This window comes from Panulirus ornatus, chromosome 46, assembly GCF_036320965.1.
Source record: "Panulirus ornatus isolate Po-2019 chromosome 46, ASM3632096v1, whole genome shotgun sequence".
NCBI classification, from domain to species: domain Eukaryota; kingdom Metazoa; phylum Arthropoda; class Malacostraca; order Decapoda; family Palinuridae; genus Panulirus; species Panulirus ornatus.
Window position 1 is genome coordinate 31,405,132 of NC_092269.1, and position 24,544 is coordinate 31,429,675.

Sequence of the window (24,544 nt, forward strand, 5' to 3'; positions counted from 1 at the left end):
TTATATACGTTGAATGGAGACTCGGAGAACTCATCACGCAAAAGTACAACGTACCTTGCGACTGAAAGTAGCGCAGCTTTAAGAGCTCCGGGAAGGGGGGAAGGGTGGGGGAAAAAGAGGAAAAAGGAAAAAAAAAAATAGATAATACGTTTCGATGACTGTGGTCGGAACGAATCGAAGCCGGTTCGTTCCGAGCGGTTCGCTGTTCCGACATCCCACAAGAGTCGGTGCTCCACGTGATGGTGGTGGTGATGGACAGCTATTTTGCCCAAAAAACTCGATCCATCCAGACTCGCCACCTCGACGGTTCCCTGATACTGGCACACGTTCGAGATAAGAGTGACGTGTGGTCAGTGTGGCCTGGAAATAATGGCGAATCAACATGAAACAACAATTAACTACGCTAGTGAAGAGGAGTTGACGACTGTGGTGGAAGATGGAGATGTCTTAGAATTATATCGGTGGTGACATGGACGCGCTAGATAAACCCGAGTCGTGCAATGGCGAGAGGGAACCATCATCAGGCAATGCCAAATACGAGGACAAAGGAAATGGTAAGAAATAAGCGAGTTAATGGCGTTTTTTTGTGGTAATAAGATAAATACGAGTTTAGGGTATGATTGGCGTCGTGTATGTTGTGAACTTTTAAGGATGGATTAGGTCGAGCCATTTTATACTCTAAGGGCCTTATCTTCGTGAACTAGGAGTTAACAGTTGTTAGGAGATTAGATTGTTATATTGTGGATATCAAAAGCCATGTTATATAAGATTTGGTTTGGATTAAGGGGTAAAGTTGCTTTTTATTTAAGTATTAAGTGTTTATCACCTTAAATTCAGCCCAAAGTCAAGAAGCTTCACTTTTTCTTTTTCTTTTTCTCAGCTAAAATCGTCAGTTTTATCCAGAAATCTTTTATTAAACGGGTATGAACATTAAAGGAAGTTAACTTATTTAACACTTATTGGTGGACAGCCAGATGCATTCATGTCAATGAATCGAATGAGATTTATAATATAGACTTATGAATTGCTTGTTAATTAAGAGAAGCTCAGCAAAGACAAAGAAAATTGGGAATGCGAGAGATAAAATATACTTTCCAGATACCGCGTTTTTTTTTCTATTTTTTTTTTTTTTTGTACGATACATTTTGCGTGGATGTGGAAAGGGAGCTGTGGTTTCGGTGCATTATGCATGACAGCAAGAGACTGAGTGTGAAAGAATGTGGCCTTTGTTGTCTTTTCCTAGCGTTACCTCGCACACATGAGGGGGGAGGGGGGGGTTGTTCCATGTGTGGCGAGGTGGCGATGGGAACAAATAAAGGCAGACAGTATGAATTATGTACATGTGTATATATGTATATGTCTGTGTGTGTATATATATGTATACGTTGAGATGTATAGGTATGTATATTTGCGTGTGTGGACGTGTGTGTATATACATGAGTATGTGGGTGGGTTGGGCCATTCTTTCGTCTGTTTCTTTGCGCTACCTCGCTAACGCGGGAGACCGACAAAGCAAAATAAAATAATAAAATAACATTTTGCAGAATATAATATCACTACTTTGGGCACCTATACGTACAGTATTCAATCCACGCCATAGATCTGTGTAATACGAGAAGAAGAACAATGAATACACGAAGGACTTTAGTGATGGGGGTGGACCACTTTAGTAATCCATCCCGTTTTCTGTGAAGTTGTGATATTTACTTTCTTGACACCAGGGCGCAATGTGAGTTTCCATGATGGTGAGCATGCAAGGAGAGGACTGATGGTGAGAAATATATATATATATATATATATATATATATATATATATATATATATATATATATATATATATACTTAAAGGGCGTTTGTACTGTGGTGTGGGGAAATAAAAGATACGAACCCCCCCCCCAGGGTATGATTGTAATGGCCTTTGACATTGCCATATAGGATCAGGTCAGTCCCATGAACTGATAAAGACTTTGGTTGATTTGAATTTGGAATGAGAAGCCATGTTGTGCATTGGTAAAGGTTTTGTGTGGATTACAGAGGAAAGCAGCAGTTTTAGTGTGTTTGGTTTGATTATCTTCACTGCATATCAAGGAAGGTTATTATTATTATTATTATTATTATTATTATTATTATTATTATTTTTTTTTTTTTTTTTTTAGTTGTAACTAAAATTGGTTTGTCCCATAATTTATTGAAGTTGAGCGGTAGGAAAATTAGGTTGTATTACCATTTCGGGACATCCAGGTGAATTGTGTTAGGACATAAGAAGTGAGGATAATACAAGAAGCCTATTGGCCAATGCTAGGCAGTCTGTTTCTCCCTAACAGCCAATCGCTGAACCCATAAACACATCCAAACCTTCGTTTAAAAGCTACCTAAAAACCAAGCTTCCACTCCTGTCCTTGACAGCTTGTTCCATAAATGTACTACCTTATTCCCGAGCCAATATTTGGCCATATCCGACCAAAATCTATTTTTCTCTAAATCCATTTCATCTTGTCCGATGGCGCCATTCTAAGAACGTTTTATTCATGTTACCTTCATTGATGCCCTTCACCCATTTAAAAACTTCTATCATATCCCCTCTAACCCTTTCCCTCATAAACGAGTGTAAATTCAGTATTTTTAACCTTTCATCATAAGAGATTTCTAATTCCGGGATCATATTTGTTATTCGCCTTTGTACCTTCTCAAAACAATCTATATCAACTGCATAGTATGGAGCCCAGAATTGGACCTCATATTCCAAATGTGGTCTCACCAATGTAAGATAAAGCTTCAGTAGTACTCGTGGAGTTTTATGGCTAATAGGACTATTAATAAGCCCAGACACCTTATTAGCCTTATTGCACTAATACAGTGTTGCCTCGGCTTAAGATCCTTGCTCACCAGTTACCCAAAATTCTCTTTCGCATTCTGTTTTACCTGTGATAATATTGTCCAGTTTCTCGTCAGTGTTCGCGTATTCACCCACACTTAAGTGTTGTGCTTTTTATCTATGTTGAATTTCATTTTCTATGTGCCTCTCTCTCTCTCTCTCTCTCTCTCTCTCTCTCTCTCTCTCTCTCTCTCTCTCTCTCTCTCTCTCTCTCTCTCTCTCTCTCTCACACACACACACATTTTGATAATCTATATAAGTCCCTCTGCAAAATTCACTGAATTTTCATCTTGAGTCGATTACGGCTCCTAATTTTGTATCATCGGCAAATTTACTTCAAGTCGCTAGTTATTCCCATTGCCAAACCTTTAATATATATATATATATATATATATATATATATATATATATATATATATATATATATATATATATAAAACAAGAGCGGTTCCAAGACTGATCCCTTAGGAACCCCATTGTCTCATTCCAATGTAACTCCGGTGATGCATACCTCTGTTTTCTGTCATTGAGCCAGGCCCAAATCCATATAAATACACAGCCCCCAATGCCGTGTGCTGCTAGTTTTCTAAGCAGACCCTCGTGAGATACTGTGTCAAAAAGCCTTACTTAACTCTTAAGTATACAGTAATTTAACTCTTGCCCTGATCAACAGTTTCAAATACTTTATTAAGAAAAAAAAAAGGAGAGAAGGTTATTGAGACATGACTTCCCTTTTGTAAACCCATGGTTGAAAATCCCTTATGAGATCATGAGTCTCCAAGTCTTCCCGTATTTTGTCCGCCATAATTGATTCGAGAAATTTCCCCACAATAGATGTCAAGGTGATTGGACGATAGAGGCAATGGATTCTATCCCCTTTCTTAATAGATGGGAACATTTACTGTCCTCCATTGCTTAGGAACTACGCCTGATTCCAGAGACTATTTAAACACATTTAAAAGCCGAACACTTACTTCCTTCTTACATTCTTTCAAGACCTTAGCATAATTACCATCTGGCCCAGGACTTGTTTACTTTTAATATTCTATCTGTTTCAAAATATCAGATTTATCTATTTTCATCTCGCATAGCGTCCCATTTTCTTCGTCTCCCCCTCCTCCACTAAATTTGCCCTGACACCGGAATGCATGTATTCTCCTCCTGCTCGAATACTGATATGAAGTGATTGTTTAAAACTGAACACATTTCAATCTCTCTCTTTATCAACTCATCTACCGGAATGCGATTTGATAGGTCCAGTTTCTCCCAAACCTTCGTTCTATACCTTTGAAAAAAAATCCTTTGGCATTTTTTTTTTTTTCCTTCATTAGCTATCTTAATTTCGTAATTTCTTTTAGCCTTCCTTATCTCTGAATTTACCCTTCTCTTAATTTGCGTTAGCTGATCAGTACAGTGTGTTTCACCTTGTTGGACAAGCCCTTCTTCTGCCCTATAAGGTGATTCATTCTATTATTACGTCATTTTGGGTCATGATTCTTGGTGCTATATTGCCCCTATGGAATAGTGAATTCTTGTCCCCCCTTTTTTGTGTGTCATTGTTAACCTGGAATCTTTTCTACGGAAACTTTTCCACGCTGGTGATGGCTTTCCCCAACCTCAGCCCAGCCTTGATGCCTTTTGAACGAGCCTGACCTTTATTCTTATAGGAAACTAATCCTTTTTTGTGATTTTGCCAACACCTCGTTTCCCACTGTGGGTCTCCCATTATCGTTGGATAAGGAGGATGGGGGATTTGCTGTATATATATGAAGGTTAGAGTGATGAAAAAAACACATCGAAAACCATCGGGAAAAGGGGGAAAAAAACGTAATTTCTACTCCAAAATGGGTGGAAGTTGCATACTCTAATTTTACCTCTAAATACACTTAATTTGGTAGAGTAGGTGGATTGGGAGAGGTGGGTGATTATAAGTGCAAGTGCACCTGGTCACAAGAAGAATGACAGAGTCAAAAGTGATGGGATGAGATTAGTATGCCTGCTGTCTTCATGCGAGATAATGGATATTAATGATATATGATAAGGCAGTTGATAGTATGATAATGGTGGGAGGGAGATCAGGTATTCAACAATGTGAATTGGAATGAACAGCTTGCGGCATTGCTTGATGAAAAGGACTGGTGATAGGGAAAGAGGGACATACGTAAGTGTACATGGGAGAGGAAGGATGGCAAGGGCGCAGAGGCGTGCAAAAGGGAACCACTTGGATTGTAATTACGCCAAAAGTGGTCGCTGGTGAGATGTTTGATCATTACCTGTGTGGAGAATTGGAAGTGATAAGGATGAGAATAGGGCGATGAAAGTGAGCTTGGGAAAAAAAAATGGGGGGGGGGTGGCTTCTGTAAAGAGTTACCAGGAGATAATGGGTGTAAAATGGCAAAATAGAGTAAAGGAAGCAAGGGGAATGGATAAGTAATGGGAAGTCTTTAAGGAAGCAGTGCTGGCACGTATGAGAGAAGTGGCTAGCATGCAGGTGAGAAAGGGTAGTAAGTGTGGGATGATGGAAGTTTAGTTGCTATTGGAAGAGAAGAGAGGTGTACGGATGTTACTTACAGTCAAGGAAGGCAGGTGATTGGGAGATGAAGGAAAGAAAGTGGTAGGGGGTCAAGAGGAAAGAGCAGGGGTTGAAAAAGAAGGCTGATAAGAGTTACGGTGATTATTAGAAGACTACATGGAGAATGAGAAAATATATTAGAAGGAGGTTGATAGTGAGAAAAAGAGAACAAATGGGAACAACGGTGGAGGGTTCAAAAAGTGTAGTGTTAAAAGGCAGAGATGAGGCAAAGAGGAGATGGAGCGAGTACTTTGAAGGAATGTTGAATGTGTCTAAGTATAGAGTGGCAGAGGTAGGATGTTTAGATCAGGTAGGCGAGTTATGAAAAGTAGTTTGATGAAAAGAGGAGAGGTGGTGAAAGCTTTTGTAAGGTGAAATGTGGCAATAAGACTGGAGTAGATGGTATTCCAATTGAATATCTAATAAGGGGAATGACTGTGGTGGTATGGTGTATCTTTAATTAGGATTTTCATTGTATGTGTGGATCATGATCAGGTAACTGAGGATTGGCGAAATGCTTGTGTAGTGCCATTGTACAAAGGTGAGGGGTACAAAAGGATTGTGTTCAAATTACAGAAGGTGGTGGCAAGCACAGAGCATCAAATGGCAGGATCATTGGGTTTCAGGGGTGGATCAGATGATTGCTTTGATGAATGTGTTTGAGAAATACTTTGAGAAATAGAAGGATTCACATGTAGCATTTATAAATAAGTAGACGGGGTTGAGAGAGATGCTTTGTGAAAGGTGTTATGTATGTATGTCGTGGGATGAAAGCTCCTGAAAGCAATAGGGATTTTTGTTATCAGTAGAGAAAGGCATGTATTACTATAGATCAAGAGGAAGGTGATAGGTTTCAAGATAAGGTGGATTTTTGACAGGTGTGTGTGGTGTCATCATGGCTGTTAAATGTTTATGGATGAAAAATTGAGGGAAACAGATGCAAAGTCTTGAAGAAATGCAGTCTGGTGGGGGTAAGAGGGGCCTTTGAGATGTCAGTTTTTGTTTGCTGATAACACATTTTTGGTGACGTTAAAGTGAGAAACTGCAAAAGTAGGTGTTCGAGTGTGGGAAAGTGTACGAGGAGAAAGTTGAAATGAAAATAGATGGGAACGAATGAAGTGTTATTGGGCCGTATTAACAGTGCAAAGGGATATGTCAGTTAGGATGTAGGATGTGAGTTTGAATGGAGAAAACTTGGAGGAGGTGATGTGTTTTAGATACTGTGTGGGGATGTGTGGAAATTTCTGGAGGGCATGGTTGTGAATAAGGGGCTATGGTTTCGGTGCATCATGCATAGCAGTTATAGAATTGATATGCACAAATGAGACCTTTTCACAGCAAACAAATGTGAAAGAAACACATTGTATGCAGATTTTCATAGCAGATGCCATACGTTTAGTGAGCTACCATAGGTATGGTGAATGAAACAGACAGGGATAAACTACTTAGGTTGACAGTACATAGAATCCACAGTGACATGTGACTTTATGATTTAAAGACAAACCACTAAAACCAGGGACAAAAACCAACATATTGAGAGAGTCTAAATTCAGTCTCATACTTCCAGAGTACAAAACCATTTTCACAGCACACAAGCTAATGCAATACAGATGTACTCACTCGCAAATTATTTGTGTGGGGCTCAAGGTTTCTTTCAAGCACATTTCTAAAGTTGCTTGCACTGCATAACTAGCAGAGGGAGTTTTTCAGAGTATCTGCCATGCTCCATCATTTCCCTGCCGAGCCCAGAGGTTTGGGCTGGGGAGCATAGGTCTGACTACTATTGACTGGCCCCAGATGTGTTCTGCTTGCAGCATGGTTTGCAAGCAGTGTTGGCAGACAGTTTTTCTTCCTGTGGGAATTGCATCAGATTGCCTTCCGTATGTGTATGTGAAAAGTTCTTTCCTTAGCATGTTTATATTGTAATTGCCAAGTAATATATCATTAGAAATGTAATGTAAAACGTAACTAGAGGAAAGAAGAAAAGCTCACAGAAAGAAGCCCTTGGTGCATTCAGTTGCCTAAAAGCATCTCTTGCGTCAGAAAAGAAGCCTCAAGTTTGCCCCTTTCTTTTTCAATTTCTACTTAAACCAGATACTCTGTCACATGCAGGGACTGCATGAAAGGTGGGTCAGCCTTTGTATTTACATGAGCCTATTATAGCTAACAGACTGGTATTCATTTTCTTTGTCTTGATAAATCATGTGACACCCACAGTTGGTGCAGCACCTTGTTACTTTAGGTGACAGTAAGCCTCATTATCACTTACAATAATGTCTGTATTATTTCAGAGTACTCCAACTGATGCAATAGTATTATTTTGAACTGACATGTTTCAAATGAACAACTATTTTGGTGTCTAATTCCTTGTTGTTCCATGATGGCGCACAACTAAACTTTTGTTCACATAGTTGCTTTGTTTCCTAATATCAGACTGTGACTTGATATGGAGAGGTACAATTCAACTTGTATATCTTTCATGAAAGGATGATGAAAGGGATTTATTGGTGTTTAACATATTTTCTAAGAATTTTTGCTGATAATGCTGAGATAATCCCATTGCTGGTTCCTGAACTCGAACTTTAGTCAGAAACAAACAGCATGTAAGCTCATAGCCATTTATTCAAGTTTATTCCGGCATAACATGTCTGTCTGAAATTTTTCATTTCATAATGAATCTGACAAGTAAAACAAGAAGTATCTTGTTTCAATGCAGACTCTATGTGATTTCCTTTAATATTCATCAAAGCATGGTGCTTTGCAATATCTTTCCTTAGAGTCTCTTCAGTATCAGTGCCATCATCAATGTCTGATTGGATGAATGTATAGAGATTGGAACTTTGGTATGTTTTCAGATTGTATGTATTCAGGAACAACATGAACTTGTCTTGATGAAGACTTAACTAGAGTTCTAACAGTTAATTGTAAACAGACAGTGTTTTTTCCCAGTCGGTTGTATTTTTTTCTTTGGAAGTCACTAATCTCATGTTCTGTAACGGAAAATGTAGGCATAGTGAAATGCATACATTACTTAGCATTATGTTTCATATGAAATAGTTTTGAATTATATAAAAGATGGTAATGATTTGATTTTTATTTTTTGTCATTCAAATTCATTGAACTAGTTTGACATAATTATGTATCAACTCCCATTTTCTTGTGAGGGATAATATTTTAATTTTTCATCATTCAAATTAGCTGAATTAGTTTAACATAATTATGTATTAACTCCCTTTTTCTTGTGAGGGATAATAGTGTAAGCTGTTCTTGCTAGCCATCTAAAGGTTGGCAGCCAATTCAAAATTTTCAGATGGCTCAGGATCTGTTTTGGAAAAGAAAGGAGTGTTGCATAAGGATTTGTGTCCCAAATTTCATGCTTAAATCCACATACATGAACCTTCTTCATTGACGTGAAAGTTATGTGCTATATGATGTAGCTGTACAACATTGTCAGGTGTATTGCCTGGTCTCTGGGATGCCTTGTTCTGGCCAACAAGCAGCCTTAGCTACTCTTTTGCTTCCAAGACGGCCCCACAGACCACAGCTCAACTTTATTATAGCTTGGTGTTATATTTCCCTTATTTTTAACTTAAATCTTGAGTGTCAGGATAATTTAATATGTTTTCTCAGTAACTGTGAAGTAAATTTACTATGATACCTTGTTGATACTCTTAGGAATATATTGTTCATGTAAACAGGGTGATAATCTATGCATAGTGACAGACACTTTGCAAGTTGAATAAAAATGGCTGATTAGAATTACATTGCACTGGACAAGCATCTGATGAAAAATTAAATCCAGTAAAGGCTATGAATCATAGGTTGCAATGCAAGAGAAATACATTATGCTTCAAATAGATTCTCTACAGTAATGTAGATAAAGTGATTTTATAGTGTCTAATATTTAGAGGTACTTTATCATGGTTGTCTTAAAGTATCCCTCAGTGTTACATTAACTAGTTGAGGATGGGTGAAGATGATGACTAGTGTGAGTACAGTCAATGTAGTGGCAAAAGTTTGTAGAAGGGTAATGGTTCAGTAAGTCCAAAATGTAGACATTTACCCTAGATTGACCAAATAACTCTTAGACTTGTCTTTTAAGTGTAGGTTGATAGTATTGAAACCGAAGGTTATTGTTGACAAATTTATAAATGAATAGTGTATCGACTTGTTACCAATAATCAATTTTATTGGTTCCTTGAGATTCCTATGAGGGAGGATCACAGATTTATTTTGCTTTGTTGATGAAGGGCATGCTTCACTAGTATCAGGTTTGTGGTATGGTTACCAAGAGCATTGTTTCATTTTCTTTTCTTGTTATACATTATAACAATGAGACTTAAATCCTGTGTAATGATTCTTATGTTTGCATGATGAGAGAGACAGGTACACCAGCTGAGAGGATGCTGGTGTAGCATTACTAGCAAGGTTAAAGTGGACCAAATGTTGTATCACAAACTGTTCATGTGTCAGATTCTATTTCAAAAATATTTATTTATTTTATTATGCTTAACAAAGAATAGCCCAACTACTCATATACATATGTATATGCATAAGTGTCCATACATGCACATATACATACATATACATATGAACATATACATACAGAGACACATGCATATATACACATGTATATTCATACTTGCTGCCTTCATCCATTCCTGTTGCTACCCTGCCACAGGGTTGGGGGGGGGCACAAACACACATACACACACACACACAAGGAAGTGCCAGGAAAAGACACAAAAAGGCCACATTCGCTCACATTCAATCTCTATCTGTCGTGTATTGCACTGGAACCACAGCTCCCTTTCCACATCCAGGCCCAACAAAACTTTCCATGGTTTACCCCAGACGCTTAACATTCCTTGGTTCAGTCCATTGACAGCACAACCCCAGTATACCACATTGTTCCAGTTCACTCTATTCCTTACGTGCCTTTCACCCTCCTTTATGTTTAGGTCCAGATCGCTCAAAATTTTTCCCTCCATCCACACACACACACCCCGAGGCAATGCCAGGAAAAGACAAAAAAAAGGCCACATTCATACTCAATCTCCAGCTGTCATGTGTATTTCACCAAAACCACAGCTCCCTTTCCACATCCAGGCCCCACAAACTTTCCATGGTTTACCCCAAACACTTCACATGCCCTGGTTCAGTCCATTGACAGCACGTCGACCCCGGTATACCTCATTGATCAAATTCACCTTATTCCTTACATGCCTTTCACCCTCCTGTATGTTCAGGCCCAGATCGCTCAAAATCTTTCCTTCCATCCCTCCACCCCCACTTTGGTGTCCCGCCTCTCCTTCCCTTCATCTCTGACACATATATACTCCTTGTCTGTCTATTCATCCTCTCCCTGTGTCCGAACCATTTCACCACACCCTCTCCTGCTTTATGAACTACACTCATTTTATTACCACACACCTCTCTTACCCTTTCATTACTCACTTCGATCAAACCATCTCACTCCAGATATTGTCTTCAAACATTTCATTTCTGACACATCCACCCTTCTCCATACAACCCTATCTATAGCCCATGTCTCGCAATCATAGAACATTGTTGGAACCACTATTCCTTCAAACATACCCAATTTTGCTCTCCGAGATAATGTTCTTGCCTTTTTATACATTTTTCAACACTCCAGGAACCTCCACCCTCTCCCCCACCCTGTGACTCACTTCCATCAGTGCTGTATCACCAGTGAACAACAACTAATTCACTTCCCAGGCCCCATCATCCACAACAGACTGCATACTTACCCTCTCTCCAAAACTCTTACATTCACCTCCCTAACCACCCCATTCATAAACAAATTAAACTGTCAGGGAAACACCACACACCCCTGCCGCAAACCAACATTCACTGGGAACCAATCACTCTCCTCTCTTCCTACTTGTACACATGCCTTACATTCTTGGTAAAAATGTTTCACTGCTTCTAGCAACTTACCCCCACTCCATATACTCTTAATACCATCCACAAAGCATCTCAATCAACCCTGTCATATGTCTTTTCCAGATCCATAAATGCTACATACAAATCCATCTGTTTTTTCAAATATTTCTCACATACATTTTTCAAAGCAAACACCTGATCCACACATCCTCTATCACTCCTGAAACCACACTGCTCTTCCCCAATCTGATGCTCTGTACATGCCCTTACCTTCTTCATCAATACCCTCCCATATAATTTCCCAGGAATACCCCCATTTTTAATAAGTTCCACTGCAATGCCATCCAAATCTGCCATCTTAGTGGCTTTCATCTTCTGCAAAGCTCTCACTGCCTCTTCTCTATTTACCAAACCATTCTCCCTCACCCTCTAACTTCATACACCACCCCGGCTAAAACACCCTATATCTTCCACTCTATTATCAAACACACTTCATCACTACTTGTTATTACCTCCTCATTTGCTCCCTTTACCAATGTTCCCATTTGTTCTCTTGCCTTATGCACGTTATTTACCTCATTCCAAAACATCTATTTATTCTCCCTAAAAGTTAATGATACTTTCTCACCCCAACTCTCATTTGCCCTCTTTTTCAAAAATGTTTTTAATATTCTTTTATTTTGCTTTGTCGCTGTCTCCGGCGTTTGCGAGGTAGCGCAAGGAAACAGACGAAAGAAATGGCCCAACCCACCCCCATACACATGTATATACATACACGTCCACACACGCAAATATACATACCTATACATCTCAATGTACACATATATATACACACACAGACACATACATATATACCCATGCACACAATTCACACTGTCTGCCTTTATTCATTCCCATCGCCACCTCGCCACACATGGAATACCATCCCCCTCCCCCCTCATGTGTGCGAGGTAGCGCTAGGAAAAGACAACAAAGGCCCCATTCGTTCACACTCAGTCTCTAGCTGTCATGCAATAATGCCCGAAACCACAGCTCCCTTTCCACATCCAGGCCCCACACAACTTTCCATGGTTTACCCCAGACGCTTCACATTCCCTGATTCACTCCAGCACGTCAACCACGGTATACCACATCGATCCAATTCACTCTATTCCTTGCCCGCCTTTCACCCTCCTGCATGTTCAGGCCCCGATCACTCAAAATCTTTTTCACTCCATCTTTCCACCTCCAATTTCGTCTCCCACTTCTCCTCGTTCCCTCCACCTCCGACACATATATCCTCTTGATCAATCTTTCCTCACTCATTCTCTCCATGTGCCCAAACCATTTCAAAAATACATACATTTATATTGTTCTGATCCATATAAACAGATGATGTAGTCTTCATTGAAGACATTAATGAATCCAAGAACCAAAGGAGAAAAACATTTGTTCTGATAGGTGCATTCTACATTGGAGTAGGTTATGAGTATGGATGAAATGACCTCTTTCTCTTGAATCCACTTTCTTTCTGTCATGTATAATGCACTGAAATCAGAGCCCCATAACCACAGCCAGGACCCACAAACCTTGTCAAGGTTTTCCTTAACTACTGCATATGCTCAGGCACAGCATCACCCCCAATGCACCATGTTGCACCAGTTCAATCTCTCCCACCATGACCAGGCTCTTATCCTTCAAAGCATTGTCACACCACCTTTCCACCTTTTACCTTGCTCCCTCCACTTATGTATATCCTATTAGTCATCCTGTCCTCACTATTTTTACCTGTATGTCCATACTATGTCAGCACACCCATTTAGCTATCTCATATACTCTATTATACACATCTGTCTTTACCAATCATTCCTTATTTTACAATCCTTGTCAGACATTTCATATCCAACACATACTCCCTTTTCCTTAACATTTTTGTTGAAGACCTTGCATTCCTCAAGACTGACAGGACTACTATACCATCAGACATACCCATCTTTTCCCATTAAGACAGTGAATTCTCATGTTCCTCAGTGTTCCTAGGACCTTTACCTCCCAACCTACCTCATGTCCCATTTCAGCTCCCATGTTCATTCACTACCATATCCACTCCTTGGTAATTGAAACACTCCATTTCCTCTCATGTCCTCTTCATTCAAACTCACATCAAATAAACTGCATCTCTTCACTGTTGAATCTAATAATCTTGCTATTATTTATAGGTATTCTCAACTTTCTCCTTTTGCATGCAATCCCAAGCTCATCACCTGCTTTTGCAGTTTCTCACTCAAAGCTTCCACCAGTGCCATGTCATTGGCAAGCCCTGTGTACCTGCTCATCTTTCTCATCTCCCTCACCACCCATCCACAAACAAATGGCAGTGTTGATATCACATGCCCCTGCTGCAGAACCACCATTGCCTGGAACTCACCCTCCTTTCTTCCCACTTGCACACATGCCTTGTTCTTTCTTATTGTTTCTGTACAGCTTACTCCCTACATCGTATAAACAAAATGCCTTCCCCACAGCTCTTTTATCAACCGTGTCATACCCTGTTTAAACTAAATGCCTTCCACAAAGCTCTTTCATCAACTGTGTCAAACCATTTCTTTAGATCTTTGAATGCCACATAAAGTTCATCTGTTTCTGTTTGTATATTTTTTAAACATTCTTCTAAGCAGACAACTGTTCCACACGTCCTCTAACAATCATAAAGTCACATTGTTGCCCCCCAATTTTAAATGCTGTGCATCTTACCAGATACATTTGACAGAATTTTTGCTCTCTGAGATAACGTTCTTGCCTTTTACACATCCTTCAACGCTTTCAGAGCTTTCGCTGCCTTCCCCACCCTGTGACTCACTTCCACTTCCATTGTTCCATCCACTGCTAAGTTCACTCCCAGATATATAAAACACTTCACTTCCTCCAGTTTTTCTCCTTTCAAAGTTACCTCCCAATTAACTTGTCCCTTAACCCTACTGGACCTAATAACTTTGCTCTTGTTCACATTTACTCTCATCTTTCGACTTTCACATGCTTTACCAAACTCAGTCACCGACCTTTGCAGTTTCTCACCTGAATCATCCACTAGTGCTTTATCATCAGTGAACAACAACTGACTCACTTTCCAGGCCATCTCATCCACAACAGACTGCATACTTGCCCCTCTCTCCAAAACTCTTGCATTCACCTCCCAAACCACTCCATTCATAAACAAATTAAACAACCATGGCGACATTATGCATCCCTGGCGCAACCCGACATTCACTGAGAACCATTCACTCTCCTCTCTTCCTGCTCGTACACATGCCTTACATCCTTGGTATTAACTTTTCACTGCTTCTAGCAACTTGCCTCCCACACCATATACTCTTAAAACCTTCCACAAAGCATCACTGTCAACAATGTAAAATGCCTTTTCCAGATCCAATGTATGCTACATACATACATCTGTTTTTCCAAGTATTTCTCACATACATTTTTTAAAGCAATCACCTGATCCACACATCCTGTACCACTTCTGAATCCACACTGCTCTTCCTCAGTCTGATACTCTGTACATGCCTTTACCTTGTAAATCATTACCCTCCCATATAATTTCCCAGGTATACTCAACAAACGTATGCCTCTGTAATTTGAACACTCACCTTTATCCCCTTTGCCTTTGTAAAGTGGCACTATGCATGCATTCCACCAATCCTCAGGCACTTCACCATGATCCATACATACATTGAATATCCTTACCAACCAGTCAACAATACAGTCACCCCCTTTTTTAATAAATTCCACTGCAATACCATCCAAACCCGCTGCCTTCCTGGCTTCCCTCTTCCTCAGAGCTTTCACTACCACCTCTGTTTACCAAACCATTCTCCCTAACCCTCACATTTTGCAAACCACCCTGAACAAAACACCCTATATCTGCCACTCTATCATCAGACACATTCACCAAACCTTCAAAGTACTCACTCCATCTCCTCACTTCATCACTACTTATTATTACCTCCCCATTTACCCCCTTCACTGATGTTCCCATTTGTTTTCTTGTCCTATTTACGTTATTTACCTCCTTCCAAAACATCTTTTTAATCTCCCTGAAATCTAATGATACTCTCTCACCCCAACTCTCATTTGCCCTCTTTTTCACCTTTTGCACCTTTCACTTGACCTCCTGCTGCTTTCTTTTATACATCTCCCAGTCATTTGCACTACTTCCCTGCAATGATCGTCCAAACGCCTCTCTCTTCTCTTTCATTAACAACCTTACTTTTTCATCCCACCACTCACTACCCTTTCTAATCTTAATCTGCCCACCATTCTCATGCTACGGGCATCTTTTGCATTAGCCATCGCTTCTCCCTTAAATACATCCCATTCCTCCACCACTCCCCTCACGTCATTTGCTCTCTCCTTTTGTATGCAAGGAATAGAGTGAATTGGAATGATGTGGTATGCCGGGGTCGACATGCTGTCAATGGACTGAACCAGGGCATGTGAAGCATCTGGGGTTAACCATGGAAAGGTCTGTGGGGCCTGGATGTGAATAGGGAGCTATGGTTTCGGTGCACTATACATGGCAGCTAGAGACTGAGTGTGAACAAATGTGGCCTTTTCCTATGTATTCCTGGTGCTGCCTCACTGAAGCAGGGAATAGCAATGCTGTTTTCCTGTAAGGCTGGATAGCGATAGGAATGGATTGAAGGGAAGCAAGTGTGTAAATGTACATGTATGTAAATGTTGATATGTATATGTATATGTATGTATATGTGGGCATTTATGTTTAAATATGTGTATATGAGCTGATGGGCCATTCTTTGTCTGTTTCCTGGCACTACCTTGCTGATGTGGGAAACAGCAATTGTATATTATAGAATATGATAGATATAATGAATATGATGAATATTATTTATATTTATTTATAGTACTTTGTCGCTGTCACCTGCATTAGCAATGTAGCGCAAGGAAACAGATGAAAGAATGGCCCAACCCACCCACATACACGTCCACACATGCACATATACATACCTCTACATTTCATTGTATACATATGTATATACATACACAGACATATACATATATACACATGTACATAATTCATACTTGCTGCCTTTATTCATTCCCGTCGCCACCCCGCCACACATGAAATGACAACCCTCTTCCCCCGCATGCACGTGAGGTAGCGCCAGGAAAAGACACCAAAGGCCACATTCGTTCACACTCAGTCTCAAGCTATCATGTGTAAAGCACTGAAACAACAGCTCCCTTTCCACATCCAGGCCCCACAAAACTTTCCATAGTTTACCCCCAGACACTTTACATTCCCTAGTTCAATCCATTGACAGTACGTCGACCCCAGTATACCACATCATTCCAATTCACTCTATTGCTCGCACGCCTTTCACCCTCCTGTATTTTCAGGCCCCGATCGCTCAAAATCTTTTTCACTCCATTTTTCCACATCCAATTTCATCTCCCACTTCTCCTCGTTCCCTCCATCTCTGACACATATATCCTCTTTGTCAATCTTTCCTCACTCATTCTCTCCATGTGACCAAACCATTTCAATACACCCTCTTCTGCTCTTTCAACCACACTCTTTTTATTACCACACATTGCTCTTACCCTTTCATTACTTACTTGATCAAACCACCTCATACCACATATTGTCCTCAAACATTTCATTTCCAACACATCCACCCTCCTTCACACACCCCTATCTATAGCCCATGCCTCGCAACCATATAACATTGTTGGAACCACTATTCCTTCAAACATACCCATTTTTGCTCTCTGAGATAACATTCTTGCCCTCCACACATTCTTCAACGCTCCCCCACCCTGTGACTCACTTCCACTTCCATGGTTCCATCAGCTGCTAAATCCTCTCCCAGGTATCTAAAACACTTCACTTACTCCATTTTTTTCTTCGTTCAAACACTACTGAACCTAATAACCTTGCTCTTATTCACATTTACTCTCAGCTTTCTTCTTTCACATACTTTACCAAGCTCAGTCACCAACTTCTGCACTTTCTCACCCCAATCTGACACCAGCACTGTATCATCAGCGAACAACAACTGACTCACTTCACAAGCCCTCTCATCCACAACAGACTGCATGATTGCCCCTCTCTCCAAAACTTATATTCACTGGAAACCAATCACTTTCCTCTCTTCCTACTCATTCACACGCCTTACATCTTTGGTATTAACTTTTCACTGCTTCTAGCAACTTACCTCCCACACCATATACTCTTAATACCTTCCACAGAGCATCTCTATCGACTCTATCATATGCCTTCTCCAGATCCATTATCATATGCCTTCTCCAGATCCATAAATGCTACATACAAATCCATCTGTTTTCCTAAGTATTTCTCATATACATTCTTCAAAGCAAATGCCTGATCCACACATCCTCTACCACTTCTGAAACCACACTGCTCTTCCCCAATCTGATGCTCTGTACATGCCTTCACCCTCTCAATCAATACCCTCCCATATAATTTCCCAGGAATATTCAACAAACTTTTTATTTTTTTTTTATTATACTTTGTCGCTGTCTCCCGCGTTTGCGAGGTAGCGCAAGGAAACAGACGAAAGAAATGGCCCAACCCCCCCCCCCCCCCATACACATGTATCTACATACGTCCACACACGCAAATATACATACCTACACAGCTTTCCTTGGTTTACCCCAGACGCTTCACATGCCTTGATTCAATCCACTGACAGCACGTCAACCCCGGTATACCACATCGCTCCAATTCACTCTATTCCTTGCCCTCCTTTCACCCTCCTGCATGTTCAGGCCCCGATTACACAAAATCTTTTTCACTCCATCTTTCCACCTCCAATTTGGTCTCCCTCTTCTCCTCGTTCCCTCCACCTCCGACACATATATCCTCTTGGTCAATCTTTCCTCACTCATTCTCTCCATGTGCCCAAACCACTTCAAAACACCCTCTTCTGCTCTCTCAACCACGCTCTTTTTATTTCCACACATCTCTCTTACCCTTATGTTACTCACTCGATTACACCACCTCACACCACACATTGTCCTCAAACATCTCATTTCCAGCACATCCATCCTCCTGCGCACAACTCTATCCATAGCCCACGCCTCGCAACCATACAACATTGTTGGAACCACTATTCCTTCAAACATACCCATTTTTGCTTTCGGAGATAATGTTCTCGACTTCCACACATTCTTCAAGGCCCCCAGAATTTTCGCCCCCTCCCCCACCCTATGATCCACTTCCGCTTCCATGGTTCCATCCGCTGCCAGATCCACTCCCAGATATCTAAAACACTTCACTTCCTCCAGTTTTATTCCATTCAAACTCACCTCCCAATTGACTTGACCCTCAACCCTACTGCACCTAATAACCTTGCTCTTATTCACATTTACTCTTAACTTTCTTCTTCCACACACTTTACCAAACTCAGTCACCAGCTTCTGCAGTTTCTCACATGAATCAGCCACCAGCGCTGTATCATCAGCGAACAACAACTGACTCACTTCCCAAGCTCTCTCATCCCCAACAGACTTCATACTTGCCCCTCTTTCCAAAACTCTTGCATTTACCTCCCTAACAACCCCATCCATAAACAAATTAAACAACCATGGAGACATCACACACCCCTGCCGCAAACCTACATTCACTGAGAACCAATCACTTTCCTCTCTTCCTACACGTACACATGCCTTACATCCTCGATAAAAACTTTTCACTGCTTCTAACAACTTTCCTCCCACACCATATATTCTTAATACCTTCCACAGAGCATCTCTATCAACTCTGTCATATGCCTTCTCCAGATCCATAAATGCTACATACAAATCCATTTGCTTTTCTAAGTATTTCTCACATACATTCTTCAAAGCAAACACCTGATCCACGCATCCTCTACCACTTCTGAAACCACACTGCTCTTACCCAATCTGATGCTCTGTACATGCCTTCACCCTCTCAATCAATACCCTCCCATATAATTTACCAGGAATACTCAACAAACTTATACCTCTGTAATTTGAGCACTCACTCTTATCCCCTTTGCCTTTGTACAATGGCACTATGCACGCATCCCGCCAATCCTCAGGCACCTCACCATGAGTCATACATACATTAAATAACCTTACCAACCAGTCAACAATACAGTCACCCCCTTTTTTAATAAATTCCACTGCAATACCATCCAAACCTGCTGCCTTGCCGGCTTTCATCTTCCGCAAAGCTTTCACTACCTCTTCTCTGTTTACCAAACAGACTTATACCTCTGTAATTTGAACACTCACCTTTATCCCCTTTGCCTTTATACAATGGCATTATGCATGCATTCAGCCAATCCTCAGGCACTCCACCATGAACCATACATGCATTGAATATCCTTACCAGTATCATTTATTGTTCTGGATCGCCGTCTCCTGAGTGAGTGAGGTGGTACCAGGAAACAAATGAATGGCCCATCCACTCATATACACATATATATATATATATATATATATATATATATATATATATATATATATATATATATATATATATATATACATAAATGCCCATACATGCACATATACATACATATACTTATACATACACATACACAGACATATACATATATGCACATGCACATATTCATACTTGCTTGCCTTCATTCATTCCTGGCGCTACCCTGCCCCACAGGATAGAGCATCTCTAACCCTTGCTTCCGCAAGGTAGGGGCAGGAAAACCGATGAAGGCCACATTTGTTCACACTCAGTCTCTAGCTGTCATGTGTAATTCACCAAAACCACAGCTTCCTATCCACATCCAGGCCCAACAGACCTTTCCATGGTTTACCCCAAACTTTTCACACATCCTGGTTCAGTCCTTTGACAGCACGTTGACCCTGGTATACCACATCGTTTAAGTTCACCCTGTTCCTTGCATGCCTCTCACCCTGCTGTATGTTCAGGCCCTGATCACTCAAAATCTTAATCACTCCATCGTTTCACCTCCAATGTGGTCTCCTGATTCTCCTTGTTCCATCCTCAATGTCAACCTTTTCTCATTCAGTCTCTCCATTCATCCAGACCATTTTAATACACCCTCTTCTGCTCTGTCAACCACACTCTTTTTATTTCCACACATCTGTCTTACCCTTTCATTACTTACTCGATCAAACCACCTCACGCTACATGCTGTCCCTCAAACATTTAATTTCCAACACATCCACCCTCCATATAACCCCATCTATAGACCGTGCCAAGCAACCATATAATATTTTTGTAACTACTATTTCTTCAAGCATACCCATTTTTGCTCTGAGATAACATCTTCTTCCTCACATTCTTCATCGCTCCCAGAACATTGTATTTCTGGTGTAACATTGAATTGCTGTTATTGGTAATTATTTCTACAGTAAGGATGTTAACAGATTCGACCTGCATTAGGTTTCACTACAAGTGGAAAGTTCTTTGTTGAAGTAAAGGAGCTTCCCACTCTAAAGGAGCTCATCATTTTACTGAACTGACTGTATTGCAGCCTTGAAGCTGCAAAGCCACCAAAAAGGGTTAGGCAGATTTTTAAACTGGACTATTAGTGGGGATTCTTTAGGTCCAATTATGCTTCTCAATTTCATCTATACCTCGAACATTTTGTTAATGTATCACCGAATAGTCATGAGAGAGCTCTCTATTTTCTAATTTGGTGTAGCATCATAAGTAATACTTAAATTCTTTGTAGCAGCTTCCTCACAACTCACACTCTAGTCTCATACAAACAGCATGTAAGATCATAGCCATTCATGCAAGATTTTTCCAGCATAGCATGTCTGTCTGAAATTTTTCATTTTATCATGAATCTGACAAGTAAAACAAATAGCATCTTTTGTTTCAACACAGACTCTTCATGATTTTCTTTAATATTCATCAAAGTATGGTACTTTGCAATATCTTTTTTGCAATATCTTTCCATAGAGTCTCTTCAGTAATAGTGCCATCATCAGTGTCTAATTGGATGAATGTATAGAGTTTAGAACTTTGGTATGTTTTCAGATGGTATGTATTCAGAAACAACATTAACTTTTCTAGATTAAGCTGGGAACCAGTCACTCTTCTCTTTTCCTTCTCGTACACATGATTTGCATCCTTGGTAAAATCTTTTCCCTGCTTCTAGCAACATACCTCCCAAAGCATATACTCTTAAAACCTTCCACAAAACATCTCTATCAACCCTATCATATGCCTTTTCCAGATCCATAAATACTACATACAAATCCATCTGTTTTTCCAGGTATTTCTCACATATATTTCTCAAAGCAAACGCCTGATCCACTCATCCTCTACCACTTCTGAAAACACACTGCTCTTCCCCAATCTGTACATGCCTTTACCTTTTCAATGAATACCCTCCCATATAATTTCCCAGGAATACTCAACAAACTTATGCCTCTGTAATTTGAACACTCATCTTTATCCCCTTTGCCTTTGTACAGTGGCACCATGCATGTATTCCACCAATCCTCAGGCACTTCACCATGATCCATACAGACATTGAGTATCCTTACCAACCAATCAATAACACAGTCACGTCCTTTTTTGATAAATTCCTCTGCAATACCTTCCAAACCTGCCGCCATTCTGGCTTTCATCTTCCACAAAGCTTTCACTACCTCTTCTGTGTTTACCAAACCATTCTCCCTCACCCTGTCACTGCATACACCACCTCGACCAAAACACCCTATATCTGCCACTCTATTATCAAACACATTCAACATACCTTCAAAAAATACTCATTCCATCTCCTCACTTCATCACTACTTATTATTACCTCCCCATTTACCCCCTTCACTGATGTTCCCAGTGTTTTCTTGTCCTATTTACGTTATTTACCTCCTTCCAAAACATCTTTTTAATCTCCTGATTTCTTATGTGTCTCTTATACATACTATCTTGTGACTCGGGGGGGAATAGGTGTGATAAGTGATATGGAAGAATGAGGAGGGGGAGGGTTATTTTGCGACAATGGACGAGAGGATAGGTAGGACAGGATTTTTGAGCGGCAATTTAGAACACAGACGAGCTCGAACGAGGGACTGGTCTAATACTTACTTTTTCTTCCACACACTCACTACCATTTCTTATATCTTTATCTCGACACCATTCTCTTGATCAACGGGAATATTCTTTTTGAATTAAAGCTATCGCTTCTACCTTAAATTATCCCATTCCTCCTCCACTCCCTCACGTACATTTGTCTCTACTTTGTATGCAAGGGAATATGAGTGAATTGGAATGATGTGGTATGCCGGGGTCGACATGCTGTCAATGGACTGAACCAGGGCATGTGAAGCATCTGGGGTTAACCATGGAAAGGTCTGTGGGGCCTGGATGTCCGAAATTGGGAAGCTATGGTTTTCGACGTGGCTATTTACCTTCGGCAGCTACCGAGACTGAGTCCCCCCCCCCCCCCCCCCCCCCCCCCCCCCCCCCCCCCGCCCCTCCGCACACACACCCCCCCCCCAACTGCCCTGGCCTTCTATGTATTCTGGTTGCTGCCTCACTGAAGCAGGGAATAGCAATGCTGTTTTCCTGTAAGGCTGGATAGCGATAGGAATGGATTGAAGGGAAGCAAGTGTGTAAATGTACATGTATGTAAATGTTGATATGTATATGTATATGTATGTATATGTGGGCATTTATGTTTAAATATGTGTATATGAGCTGATGGGCCATTCTTTGTCTGTTTCCTGGCACTACCTTGCTGATGTGGGAAACAGCAATTGTATATTATAGAATATGATAGATATAATGAATATGATGAATATTATTTATATTTATTTATAGTACTTTGTCGCTGTCACCTGCATTAGCAATGTAGCGCAAGGAAACAGATGAAAGAATGGCCCAACCCACCCACATACACGTCCACACATGCACATATACATACCTCTACATTTCATTGTATACATATGTATATACATACACAGACATATACATATATACACATGTACATAATTCATACTTGCTGCCTTTATTCATTCCCGTCGCCACCCCGCCACACATGAAATGACAACCCTCTTCCCCCGCATGCACGTGAGGTAGCGCCAGGAAAAGACACCAAAGGCCACATTCGTTCACACTCAGTCTCAAGCTATCATGTGTAAAGCACTGAAACAACAGCTCCCTTTCCACATCCAGGCCCCACAAAACTTTCCATAGTTTACCCCCCAGACACTTTACATTCCCTAGTTCAATCCATTGACAGTACGTCGACCCCAGTATACCACATCATTCCAATTCACTCTATTGCTCGCACGCCTTTCACCCTCCTGTATTTTCAGGCCCCGATCGCTCAAAATCTTTTTCACTCCATTTTTCCACATCCAATTTCATCTCCCACTTCTCCTCGTTCCCTCCATCTCTGACACATATATCCTCTTTGTCAATCTTTCCTCACTCATTCTCTCCATGTGACCAAACCATTTCAATACACCCTCTTCTGCTCTTTCAACCACACTCTTTTTATTACCACACATTGCTCTTACCCTTTCATTACTTACTTGATCAAACCACCTCATACCACATATTGTCCTCAAACATTTCATTTCCAACACATCCACCCTCCTTCACACACCCCTATCTATAGCCCATGCCTCGCAACCATATAACATTGTTGGAACCACTATTCCTTCAAACATACCCATTTTTGCTCTCTGAGATAACATTCTTGCCCTCCACACATTCTTCAACGCTCCCCCACCCTGTGACTCACTTCCACTTCCATGGTTCCATCAGCTGCTAAATCCTCTCCCAGGTATCTAAAACACTTCACTTACTCCATTTTTTTCTTCGTTCAAACACTACTGAACCTAATAACCTTGCTCTTATTCACATTTACTCTCAGCTTTCTTCTTTCACATACTTTACCAAGCTCAGTCACCAACTTCTGCACTTTCTCACCCCAATCTGACACCAGCACTGTATCATCAGCGAACAACAACTGACTCACTTCACAAGCCCTCTCATCCACAACAGACTGCATGATTGCCCCTCTCTCCAAAACTTATATTCACTGGAAACCAATCACTTTCCTCTCTTCCTACTCATTCACACGCCTTACATCTTTGGTATTAACTTTTCACTGCTTCTAGCAACTTACCTCCCACACCATATACTCTTAATACCTTCCACAGAGCATCTCTATCGACTCTATCATATGCCT

General features: G+C 40.6%; 1 long non-coding RNA gene across 1 annotated transcript in view; it reads left to right on the forward strand.

Annotated features, from left to right (window-relative positions):
• The first annotated feature begins 231 nt into the window (after positions 1-231).
• Positions 232-24,544, forward strand: part of LOC139763371 (uncharacterized) — a 54,057-nt gene continuing 29,744 nt past the window's right edge. Inside the window, exon 1 of the long non-coding RNA XR_011716107.1 lies at positions 232-554. This is a non-coding gene — a long non-coding RNA (uncharacterized lncRNA). The remainder of the gene's footprint in view (positions 555-24,544) is intronic.